Here is a 12,729-nt window from a genome sequence, read left to right as displayed (position 1 = left end):
TGGGATTCCCACAGTTTGACTCATGTAGGCTCACGCAGACTCCTGAACTTGGATAGAAACCAGGTCTTTTTCTTACTTCTCTTCCTGCCAGTCTCACTGGGTCAGTTTGCAATATGGTGACAAGGGTTGGACACTTGTAGCTGTCACCTTTGACTTCTGTAGGGTCTATCAGGTGAGAAAGGGTTGAAGATCCTTGAAATCAGGGCCAATAAATTGAAAGAGCCCTCAAATGACTTCTTTGGCTCATAGACCCTGAGGCCACTTTGTGAGATATTAAAGGTCATTGAAGATATTTTGTTTTGTTTTGTGGAAGACCCTAAAACTGCAAACTATGGTAGCTCCTTCACATCTTAGCAGTCACTAATGCATCATCCTTTCATCCATTTGTGGGCCAGGTATCAAGCACCCTGGCCTTTAAGACTCAAGTGAAATAGCTTCAACCCCATCTCAGCCTCTTCCCCTGGCTTCTAATTTTCCCATGGATTTGGGTGAGGGGAGCTTCAGTTTTTCTTCTTTTCCTTGGGTTCTGAGCACTGGTTCTGCAGAATTACAGTAGTTCTGTGGATGCCCCAAACCTCTTTCTGGTTTCATCTTTAATATACAATACAACTGCATCCTGTGACCTCCCATCCCCTATCCAGGGCGTCTGGGGGTGCAGCAGCCATGGCTGAAGACTGGGGACAACAGTGGGAGACGATTCCCTCACCCTCCACCAACCACAGGTGTAAGCACTAAACTGCCTGTCCGTAAAGTCCCCTGGCCATTTCTACTTACGCAGATTCCCACTGTGTTTATTGCCTTTCTTTCCTTCTCTTCCCTTGTCCCAAATTCCAGTTTATTTTTTAAGCTGAGCAAACAATTCTGTTCTCTCCAGCCAGACAATATTTCTCATCCTGCCAGGTAACATTTTGTTCTTCCATTACTGAATAGTCATTCATTCATGCATTCATTCATTCAACTGTTCAACAGGGATTAAGCAATATACACTACAGGAGACTATGCCAAGCACTGTTGAGGATACAAAGATGATCCAGACACATATCCTGAGCCCGCACTGCTGACAGTCCAGTATAGCAGATAAGATACATTCTGTATAATGAGAACCTTAATTCCAATGTGCTAAGAAATCAAAGTGTGTAAGAGAGGCCATGCTGTAGAGGACCAGATGAACCCAGTTCTGAAGGGCAAGGGCCTGATGTCTGAGGGCCAAAGGGACTGAAGGGGTGACAGAAAGAACCTGGGAACCATAGTTACAGTAAACGAAGAAGAGATTAGGCATTTGAAGTCCTTAGATCAATCTTTCTTCCTCCCTCCACCTTCAAATCCTGACTCTTAACAGGCTGGGCTACAGCACAGGTAAGAAGGGCTGTGGCCCCTGCCCCGGGTAGCACAACTTAGACCTCTTGGCCCCATCTCCAACTCTCTGCAGGTAACTGTTAGAGGAAGTATCTGCCACATAGTAGGTGCTTAATGTCTACTTGTTAAATGAATAGATGGTAAAGAGGAACAACAATGGGTTGGTGTCACGAGTGAACTATGTCATTAATATAGGCTGCCATGTCTGTGTCTTTCCACAATGTCAGGATTTGTTGATTATCAGTAGGCACAAGCTCCATCAGTTTCATCACTTTTACTTCACTGAGCACTCTAGATTTCACTTGGAGTCCTGACCATGGCAATTCCAAGTGCTTTGTTTCATTCTAATCTTAATTGCTAAATAGCTATTAACACCCAAATCACACTTCACACAATTATATATAGGTCATAGAAAAGCTGAAAAGGCTGTAGGATTTAAAGAGGCAAAGTGAAGAGTCCATGCAGGTGGTCAGGCATCAGGTCAAAGAACCCGCTGCCAGAGTATAACCCCTTATACTAGTAAGAAGAGTAGCCTCAGCCAGAAATGGGACAAATCACTGACTTCTAGTAACATCAAAGCTGTAAGAATTATATGAAAGAAACTTAATACCTCATTAAAAGTCTTAAATAAGAGCTGAACAAATGGAAAGATATCCCATACTGTTGGCTAGAAAGTTTAATACAATAAAATGTAATACAAGTCAAGTTAGAATCTCAATGGCTCCTAAGTCTTCTGAAAGACAAGACTAGAGAGCTTTGCATGACATGAAAACGCCCCACAGAGCCTCAGCACCAGGGTTAGCATAGTACTAGGACAGGATTAGGGGAACAGAACATTGGGACAAAAGGGAATACCCCAGAAAAGCACACAGTCTATGTGACTGGGATGTCCGACAAGGGGGATATTTCATTTCCGTTGAAAATGCATACTCTCTATCTGTCTGGAGGAGATGAAGCTGACCCCCTTACTCACTGCATTTAAAAATAAATTCTGGATCAGTTAAAGACCTAAACGTAAAAAATAAAACATGAAAATCTAGGAAAGCTTATGTATGCATACTCTAGGGAATGGCAGTAACTTTTAAACTAAGACAATAAACCCAAAGCTATAAATGAAATGACAGACATGCATGGCTACATTAAATTAGAAACAAATGTATGAAAAAATACTGTAAATGAGATAAAAGACAGATGTTAAATTTGAAGAGGTTGCATCACGTATGATAGATGAAAGATTAAACCTGTAATGAAATTCTGAAAATAAGCATTTCAGTGGAAAAATAAGAACAAATCCAAGTAGAAAAATAGAAGAAAGAATCTAAACAATCAATAAACATACAAAAGACTCAGTATTAATGTAGAAAATGAAAAATAAATAATGAGATACTGTAGATGGAGGGAACTGGGAAATGGTTGAGAGCTTATGCAGGGAAATTTAAATAGTCAACTTAAAATGTTTTTTTTTTTGGTATCGGGGATTGAACTTGGGACCTTGTGCTTGCAAAGCAGGCAGCAGAACCACTGAGCTAAATCTGTGCCCCTCAATTTTTTTTTCTTTTTTTTGAGGAGAAGAATGCAATGTGAAATACCTGTTACAAGTTAAGAGTGCACCTAATCCCTGACCGAGCAACCTCACTCTTGTAGACATGAAATCTCAGCATATAAGGCCTGGCCATCTAAGGGTGCTGATAGCAGCCTGGGCTTCAGGGAGCACAGTTACGCGAATGCTGTTCTCAGAGGCTAATGCAGCAGCCTGGCATTGGCTGAAACATGTGCGTGGTGGCTAAACATGGCGAGCAAGGCCACAGCTTCTTAGTGGGCAAATAAGTGAACAAGCAGGGTGGACGCATGGAATATCGGGCAGCCATTAAAGAGAGTGTGTCACATCTACACTGGCTGACTTAGAGGGATGCCTGGAGTCAGTGAAATAAGAAAGACAGGGTGCAGAGAAATGTGTACGGCCAAGGTCTATTTGTGTGACATATGCAATACCCTTTGTTTGGCTGAGCATGAAAAAAGGTGTTAGAGGATACACATCAAGGAAGTGGAATGGAGGTTAAGGCCAACCAACCAGACCAGAACACGGCAGAGCAGTCTAGATCAGTCTAGACCTCTACAGACCAGATCAAACCAGACCAGACCAAACCAGTCTATTCACTATTCACATGTCCATGATTAAGCAACACAAATGACATTCCTTTAGTGTGTGTGTGTGTGTGTGTGTGTGTCTGCAGATGTTTATGATGATGTATGCAATGATGATGGTCACTAAATTATTAATGGTGACAACTCAGTGGGGTGGGACCTCAGGAGATGATTTTTATTTTCTTGAACTTTTTATGTTATCTGAATTTTTTAAAAGTTGAGTATTTATTATTTATATAATTAGGAAAAATTGGAAACTATTTTTCTTTGTGGAAGGATAATTTCTGAAAAAAGGAAATGAGAAGAAACCTTTTTGTTCTGCAAGTTCGCAGTGGGCTGGCCTGGGTGGCCCTTCTGCCCCGGGCTTCGCTAAGGCAAATTCTATCTCCGAGCCCACCCTGGAGGACAGTGGCAGACCACTGACCACCAAGATGCCAATGACCTGCGTCCACGGTGCATTTCTAGACTCCAATCAGGTCGCACATCGTGACACCACAGTGCATCCTCTGTGTCTCTGCCTTCTGCCTCGGGCCTCTTCTCGGGTATTTCTGGAGGGAAGGAGGGAGGTGGAGAGGGAAGGAGTACGCAGGTCCTCTTTCAGGGCAAAGGAACACCTCACAGAAAGCCAGCTCAGGGCTTCAGCTGTTCTGTAAAATGAGCTCATGTGTTCATTAGAGACAAGACATCTGTCAGTGCCATGCTGCCTTTAAGACCCTGGACCCAACATTTGGACAAAATCACTGTCTGCTGGCCACACACAAAGATTTTAACTGTTCAGGAGACTCAGGAAAACAGGTGAACTGGCATCTGCTACATCATCAATCCAGCAGCTCCTCAGACATTTACTGAGCCCCTGCCAGGTACAGGACAATACACTCCAGGGCTGCATTGGCACAGAGCCTGGGAGAAGGTCCTTGTTTTCAGAAGCAGAAGGCTTGTTTGGGGACAGCAGGTGCTTGGACTAGTGTAGGCGGGAGAAGCTCACAGGAGGAAGTGCTGGCCAGACCTCAGGGACGGCTTCGCAGAGGCATGCCAGCTCTGACTTAATCTCCATTCTTACACTTAGGATGGTCTGAGAGGACACTGGTGGTGGTGGTGGTGGGGTATCTGTCATCTGTAAATAAACTCCTTATGTTGGATTACGTATCTTATCTTCAAAAGAACAGGAAAACAACTATCAGCTCTGGGAAATTAAAAAAAATTTTTTTATCACTTTCAAACTCAGGAAATTTAAATGCAGGAAAGAAAATAGATAATTTATTACTTCCTAGGATGAATTACTTTGTAATTAAAAAAACACATAAAAGTAAAAAAAGAAAGAACCCTAAAGTAAACACACACACACACACACACACACAAAAGCATTTTGGCAAGGCTGGGTCCTGCCTGGGAAGAGATTGAGTTGAGACAGGACCAGGCTGCTCCCCTCAAGGCTGGTACAGAGCACACGGGCCGATGGGTGCAGGTCCTTAGCACAGAACAAGAAACCGAGAAGGGCTGGCCATCGCTGCTGTCTCAGTCAGTCTGCTCAGCAGGAATGAGCTGAAGTCATGAGCAGCAGCCAGAGATTCCTCTGCAGGGATTCTGGGAGCAGTTGACACGGGACCCTCAAGTCCTGCCTCCAGAAGAGGAAGCAGAACAAGGACAAGACAAACCCCACCCAGTATATGTGGGGTGGGGGAGCCAGTAATGCGAAAACCCACTTTCAAAAAGGAGACACGGACCAAGAAAGCTGTGACACACTTCCAGCAGGCTGCTTCTCTGGGGTCTGAAGCCCATAAGGCAGTGTGGTGGGGGTACCCAGGATGGTTCTCCTCAGCACTGGCCGCCTTCCTTTCCCAGACCCCAGCTATCCCTGAGACTCTTTTTGGGGGGAAATGAGAGGTCAAAACTATTTTCATAGCAAACTGTGCACTGTTGGTTCAAAAGCAAGGAAGGGTATCAGCCTGCCAACAGCTTCACAGAAATCGAGGCTGGAGGCACAAACTGTCCTAGTGGACTTGATCTTGCTGTGCTGCTATGTGCTCACAGGAAAGACGGGGAAAAGGCCATTTCAGTTAAGATCATCCTTGCACAAACAGTGAAATTATTAGCTGTATGAAATCTCGGCCCCCAAATGAGAGTCTTTCACTACTCTGTGTGATGAAAGAGGACATGTACATAAAGAACTCCTGCTGCAAACTGGGCCACAACAGTCAATCATCTTGAGGAAAAAACACTCTTGTGATTAAGTTACCAGCTAAACTAGCTGCTGTTTTGTGCAACACCATTTTTATTCAAATGACTGACATGCAACCTCTGGTTCTTAAGTCTTACATTTGGCTGACAAGTTCCTGAAGACGGGTGGAGTCCTACTGGCCAAAACGGAGCAATAGGCACTGAATTAGTAACTGCCCCTCCCCACAAAATCCACACAAAGAAACAAAAACCAGACCAAACAAAGGAACCAGTGGTCTTCAGACACTGGACACCAAGCAGCTCAGGACAGAGATGCCTGAGAGAAAGGGCCCAAGGTGTCCCAGCTTCCAGTCTGGAGAGTGTCCAGGCCACAGCACAGGGAGGGGAACCCAAACAGGGTCACTGGCTTCCCTGAACTGAGAAAACACAGCTAAGGGTTAACTGAGACCAAGGTAGCTAGAATGCACAGGGCAGAGGGTGGGGAGGAGAGAGCTGGGCAGAGAGAGGAAGATTGCTCTGGGGATTTATTTAGCGTAGCACTGAGCTGTGCCCAGGGCCTGTGCCAAAATCTTTATCTCCCCCTAACAGACAAGGCAGCAGGGACTGTGGGGAGATGGGGTTTGGAGGGCCATGCAGGGGCCCATGACTCTATGAGGTTTGTCCCTGCACCTCTAACGTCCCATAACAGGGCTGTGCTTAGGACAGGGAAGGGCAGGGGCGAGGGTTCTCTAGAGAAGAAGGCCCCTCTGCCTCACCCAGTCTCCAGAGCCCTGCCCTCACTCTGGTGGGATGGAGTCATGAAGCTTATGCTGCAGGACCCCTTACTTTTGAGAGTAGCCTAGATAAGATGCTTCTATGTCATGTTTTTCTGTAAGATTTATAGAATTATTATTATTTTTTTTCTTTAAAGAAACCTCCAAATTATATAGCACTCACAAAAACCTCATTCTCCTGTGGTGGATGTTTCCCAGTCCCAAGTCTTGTCTGGGACTGTGTGACCACACCATTTATGTAGCACAAAATGGCCCACTAAAATAAATCAGCAGGTTTAGCTGGGTGTGGTGCACACGCCTGTAATCCCAGCACCCTGGGAGGCTGAGCCAGGAAGATTGCAAGCTGACCAGCCTGGGCAGCTTGGTAAGACCGTCTCTCAGAATAAAAATTTTTAAAAGGCTGGAGTATAACTCAGTGATAAAGTACCTGCCTAGCATGTCTGAGGCTCTGGGTTCAATTCCCAGTGTTACAATTTAAAAAAGAAAGAAAACAAAAAGGCCAGGGCTGGCCAGGGCGAGGGTGGGCGCTGGGCGGGGTGACGTCCAGACAGAATTAGCACTGCGTGGGAAAGGCTCTGGCGGGTGGAGGGGTGTGGACAGTGTGAGCAGCCCAGAGGATGTGCCTGGTCCTTGGGAGGAGTCGGGACCACAGGGCCTTGCCAGCTGGTATAGGATTTTGACTTCCCAAGGTTTTCTTTTTTAGAAAAACCCAGCCCTGGGACTGGACTATCTTGGCAGGATTTCAGCCCAAATCATAGGCTTTTTTAAAAAAACAATTCTTTATAATTGTGTTCATATCAAAGTCCAAACTGCCGGCATCTGGATAGTCACTGTGTCCAGGCCACATTACCAATGCCATTCTTGAAGTGTCCAGCAGCAGCTCACTGCTTCCTCCACACGACAGCCTGGGTCAAGAACCAAGAAACCTAGAGACTTCCAGAAGTGGGAGACACTCAGGGCTACCCAGAGTCTGGGCCCTGGGGGGCAGTCTTGGGCCCTGCACCCCGGCTTGAAGGCTACAGAGAAGCATTGAAAGCCAACTAATCTGGCAGCTCTACCTTACCTCCCCAACCCCCAAACCCTACCTCTTCCTGGAGGCTAGATTCCCCTCACAGCCCCCCGCTCCGGAAGTGAACAGAGGCCAGGGCTTGGCTGGCCTAGTGCACTGCCAGCTACTTCAACTTCATTCTCAAACCCATGAGATTTCTGGCAAGTTATTAATCCCTATTAAACAAGCCATTAATCTCAATTACCTGGATTGGAATGAGAGCTGCTCATGGTGTATGGTGTATGACTGGGTGTACGGTCCTTGCAAATGAAGACCAGTCAGGGGTCTGAGTTCTGTTTGCCCTTTTGCCGAGACAGGCTGAGAACACAGGATTTCACATCACTTAGCCAAGGATTGATGAATGGGCTGCTCCAGTTACAGGGCATTTGCTATGTATATGAATGATTTTCAAAGACCTGAAAAAAAGAGATTTAAACTTAATACCATACTGAGCAGGCTGTAGTTTTTCTTTGCTGCAAAACACAATTTCAGATTTGTGCTCTGTCATTAAGTACTGTATTGACATTGATTAGAATCACATGGCAGTGTAAATGGTAGTAACAGGCACTCACTAAATAGCTCTTAAATACATAAAGGTGTTGCTAAGATTCTGAGCTGGGATATCAATTGTTTACTTTATTGCTTTATATTAATGCGTCTTTGTTGTAGCAAGTTTGGAAGATGCAGAAAAATGCAAGCAAGTCAATCTGAGATAACATTAAGAATGGCCTTGTGCTGCATTCCTAACCCTTTCTTTTTTATTTTGAGAAGGGTATTGCTAAGTTTCTGAGGCCCAAACCTGTGATCCTCCTGCCTCAGCCTCCCAGAGTGCAGGGGTTAGAGGCATGCCACTCAGTGCAGAGGCCCTGGGTTCAAGCCCGAATACTGTACCAGCGAGAGAAAGAGACTGACAGCAAGAGCGAGTGAACAAGCAAGAGAGACCGGCTTTTCCTGTATTTCCAGTTTGCTTTTTTATGCAGACCCAGGCTCAGCTCCCGGGGTCGCTGCTATTGAACACCACCCCCAGGGCTCATGCGCGCGTCACCTCATTTATCTAACTGTACCATTTCACTTATTTGGGTACTGGGACCGTTTCTTTCATGCACAGTTCCTGAAATCTCCCTTGAGATTAGTCAGCAATGTAGGGAGAGAGGAAGGAAGCAGTCACCGTCCAAGGCCTCTGCAGACACTCCCTGTTTAATGCTTGTGACCACCCTGAGTGCAAATCAGGCAGCTCCTGTCCAGCTGAGGGTCCCACCTGAAGATAAGTACTGTTGCCAGGGTCCAGGATGGCAGCAGCAGCAGCAATGAATAGAGTAATGATGTTTCACATTTGTTTGCCGTTCCATAGTTTTCTTTAATTGTGAACTACTTTAAATATACAAAAAGTATAAAATTAATACTCAGCCACTCACCAGTAGATTTAACAAATGCTAACATTTACCACATTAGTTTTAGGTATAAAAAATTATAGACATAATTACAGTGTCTTTTGAATACGTCTCCAATTTTATCCTCCTCCCTCCTCCCCAGAGCAAGTTTTATTCTAAAACTTGGTGTGAGTTGGATGTGGTGCCATAGTGCTGGGACCCAGCATCTCCCAGCACTCTGGGAGGCTGAAGCAGGAGTATTAGATGGAAAGTTTGAACCCAGTTTGGGCAACTTAGTGACTTACCAAGACCCTGTCTCAAAATAAAAAATAAATGGCTGGGATGTAGCTCAGTACAGAAGGCTTGAGTGAAATCCCAAGTACTAAAAAAAAGTTGGTGTGTAAAATTTTCTACACTTAATACTTTACTGCTATGTGTGGATCCATCAAACAAACAATTTAGACCATTGTGTGAGTGACATTTATCTATGTGATTCTGCACATTCAACAATTTTTGTACTCACTGATACTTGTTAGATCTTGTTCGTTTATTTTTATCTGGTGTATAATATTCCATTGCATGAATGAATCATGATCTATTCATTCATCCTCCTGCTGATGGATATATAGGTTGCTTTCAACTTTGGGCAGTTACAAACAGTGCTGGGAGGGGCCTCTTTGTATGTTTCTTTACATACGTTCTCAGGAGTCCTGGGGTATGTGCATCTGCAGTGCTCACATCCGATTCCACATGGTCTCACATTCCCCATGGAGCCTCAGGGGGCTTCAGTGTTGTGGTGTGGTCATCCTGATGACAGATTCAGGGAGGCCCTGAGGTTACAGCCCACCTTGGACAAGTCACCTGGCTCATGAGGTCCTAAAATGTACTTCTCTAACGCACCATCAGCCAATAGGGGGTCAGGTGGTGGTTCTGGGAGTGTGATTTGGGGCACGTTATTTGTGTTTGCTAAACCCAGTTTTTTAGAGCACTGGAAATTACACCATTTATTTCATAGTGCTGCTGGGTAGCAAGTGTCAAATTAATATGACTTAAACTGAGAATAAATACTCAAAAATATTTTAATGAAAATAATGGGTCACATGGTCATTTAATTCCCCAAATGTGACATTATACATATTCAATTACCTGTGTACCACTTCTGTGATGGATGAATATGGACTAGGAATGGGGCCCGGAAACCCCGCAAGGGCAGAATCCACCCAATCCTTTCTTTCTTAAATACACACATTTAGCTAAATAATGACCAAATGCCAGAGAAGGACCTTGTAGGCCACCAGAACACAAACCACCTGTCTAGTAAAAAGCTTACCTAGTTCTCTCCCTGACCATTATGACTGTCCCTGTGGGATTTGGTTTTGCTCGTCTGCAGTGAAGGGGCTGACCAGAGATCTCTTAGGTATTTCTGGATTTAAGGTGAAATCACCCACTGGTATCAGTTGATTCAACATAGTGTATATTTAAGCACAGTCATTGTTCCCCTCTGGATCTCTAGATAGATGCCCTATTGGGCCCTTAATTAAATAGATTACTCAAGCTAATTTATCTAATGATACTTGTTCTCAAGTTTCTTGTTCTAATTTTGTTTAAATATAAGTTAAGATCCTTTCAAGAGAGGCTTGAGTTTCTCATATTCCTGAAATGGGCTGGTGAAAACCTGTAAACCAGTAAATTTGGGACAGATTTCACAATTTGACAACTTGGGTTTGCCATATGAAAGCTACATCACTGCTCTGAGCTTATGCCCTCAGCTGACAAGCGACTGCAGAAATGCCTGCCTGGTAATGCCCTGGCAAAGAGTCCATGAGGTAAAGTGTGTGATGGGTAATGGACATGAAAAAACAGGAACTCAAAAATGGGTGCCTCCTCCTCTTACTCCTCTCTGTAAACAAGGCTACCGTCTTCAGCCCTTGAACCAAAATTCCGAATTGAGAACGATTCTCTCTCTCTGAAGGCTGTGAGCGCAGTGGGGTGTCACTTCTCCGACTGCTGGCCTTGGAAAGAGGAAGCTTTATCACCTGAGGTTCTGGTCTCCTCACCATGGTGCCAGCCCTCTGCCACCACCAGCACTTCCTTCCACAGCTGAGTTTCATGGCACCCTGGCTGATGTGTGCATTTCCACCCTTGGAAACAGCCCAGGGGAGATCTTCTCGGGCAATTTTCTTGAAACTGCTGAATTCTGACTCTTTTTGCCAAAGCTCCATCTGTTGGATTTGGACTGGGTCTTTGAGTAGGCAGATGCCATCCCAGCAGGAGACATCTGCCCATAAAACAAGGTGTCAACCCTCCCCACAACAAGCCAGTGTGACAAGCTGCAGGCCTGGTAGATGATGACGGGTGGAACACTTGTGGCTGCTCCCCCAGCAACGGAACCCTAGTAATCAATCAAGGTGTCAATCCAGATGGCCTGTTATGGTGGCGAGATGGGGCCACAGGTGGGTGGGTGGGGAATAAAGCTCCTGCAGTCCTCTCCTGTGCATGGTTAATGCATGAGGCGACATTCAATGCCTCTGGTACAGCAGCTGGGAGCAGAAGCCCAGTGAACTACGTGCTGAACTGCAGCCCCGAAGTTTGAATGGACCCTGGGCTGGACTGATGCCCAGGATATTATCTGATGGTGGCTAGAGAGGATTTCTGAGGGGCTGGATGAAGTCAGCAGCTTTCTTCCTGATGAGGAAGGGGACGGTGGCAGGGCTGTTGGGCTTCTACCTCTCAGTACTGGTGCAGGAGTGTCACTTTCAATCCTATACGGCACTGGAAAGGGCTGGCGGACAGGAGGACAATCAGGGACTGGGACCTGGGCCAGGACAAAAACACAACTGACAGGGGCACTGTCTTAGGCCACGGTCAGTGACCAGAGCCCAGAGAGGGTGGAGAGGCAGCAGCCACATCGGGAGAACTGGGTGTCACTGAGCAGTAACGTGCAAACAACAGCTGGCTGCAGAAACTGCCTTTGAATGACCATCTACCTCCCTCCCTCACATCCCCCCTCCCACCCTCTCTCCCTCCCTCTCTCCCTCCTTCCTTTCATCTGTCCTGCCATCCATCCTTCGATACCCATCCCTACATCCACCTTGGTCCAGAAGGGGCCCCACTGGCCCTTCCTCCAGCCCCCAAGGCCTGTCTACCCCCTAGGGAGTGGAAGTGGGGGCTGTATCCTGGGGCAGGGGGCAGCTAGACAAATGTTCCTTATTCTCCTTGGCTCTTCTCTTCCTGATCTGTTCTCTGAGGTCAGAGCTGGGAGTGGTTGACAGAGAGGAGGAGAAGGAATTCCAGAGACAGGAAAGAGCATGTGCAGAATTCCAGTGTGGGGGAAACACAGTGTATGTGGGAGGTCAGGTGCAGTTTAGCAAGTCTGGGCGTGTCCAATAGCTGTGTCAGAGTTCGCACATCGCAAAGTCCTCAATGCCGTGGCTTCCCTGGGTCTGTCCCCGGCCCAGTCCTCCTCACCTGAGGTGTATGGACCTCTATCCTTCTGGCCTCCAGTACCTAAGCCAAACCTTGCAAAGGCATTCTGACTCCTCCCCTCAGTCCCCACGCTCCATCTCCCAGCAAGTCTTGTTGCTTCTCCATCAATGATTCCACTGTCCAGCTCCATTCTGAGCAGCCAGGGTGCAGGCGAAGCCAAGGGAGAGGCTCTTTCTCCGCCCAGGAAGAAGGGGCCATGAGACTGTCCCTCAGCACTTGGCTCTGTGGAGCAGAGAATGGGAGGACCGAGCTATCCCGGCCAGCGGAGATGTAGGACCCTGTTCGTGGCATCAGCCAGGATAATTTGGGGCAGGGGACACCGTGGGTTCTGGGCTCCATCCTAGGGTTTTGAAAGGCGTGGCCCCGAGGCAGG

At 46.3% G+C, this 12,729-nt stretch overlaps 1 long non-coding RNA gene across 1 annotated transcript in view; it reads right to left on the bottom strand.

Annotated features, from left to right (window-relative positions):
• Positions 1–12,729, bottom strand: part of LOC110344162 (uncharacterized) — a 135,603-nt gene that overhangs the window by 51,227 nt on the left and 71,647 nt on the right. Inside the window, exon 4 of the long non-coding RNA XR_015446513.1 lies at positions 7,706–7,916. This is a non-coding gene — a long non-coding RNA (uncharacterized LOC110344162). The remainder of the gene's footprint in view (positions 1–7,705; positions 7,917–12,729) is intronic.

This window comes from Heterocephalus glaber, unplaced genomic scaffold (genome assembly GCF_053883595.1).
Source record: "Heterocephalus glaber isolate CG9 unplaced genomic scaffold, H.glaber_assembly_v1.0 deba00001689, whole genome shotgun sequence".
NCBI classification, from domain to species: Eukaryota; Metazoa; Chordata; class Mammalia; order Rodentia; family Bathyergidae; genus Heterocephalus; species Heterocephalus glaber.
Note: the sequence above shows the minus strand (reverse complement) of the source record. Positions and strands in the feature narration are given on the sequence as shown.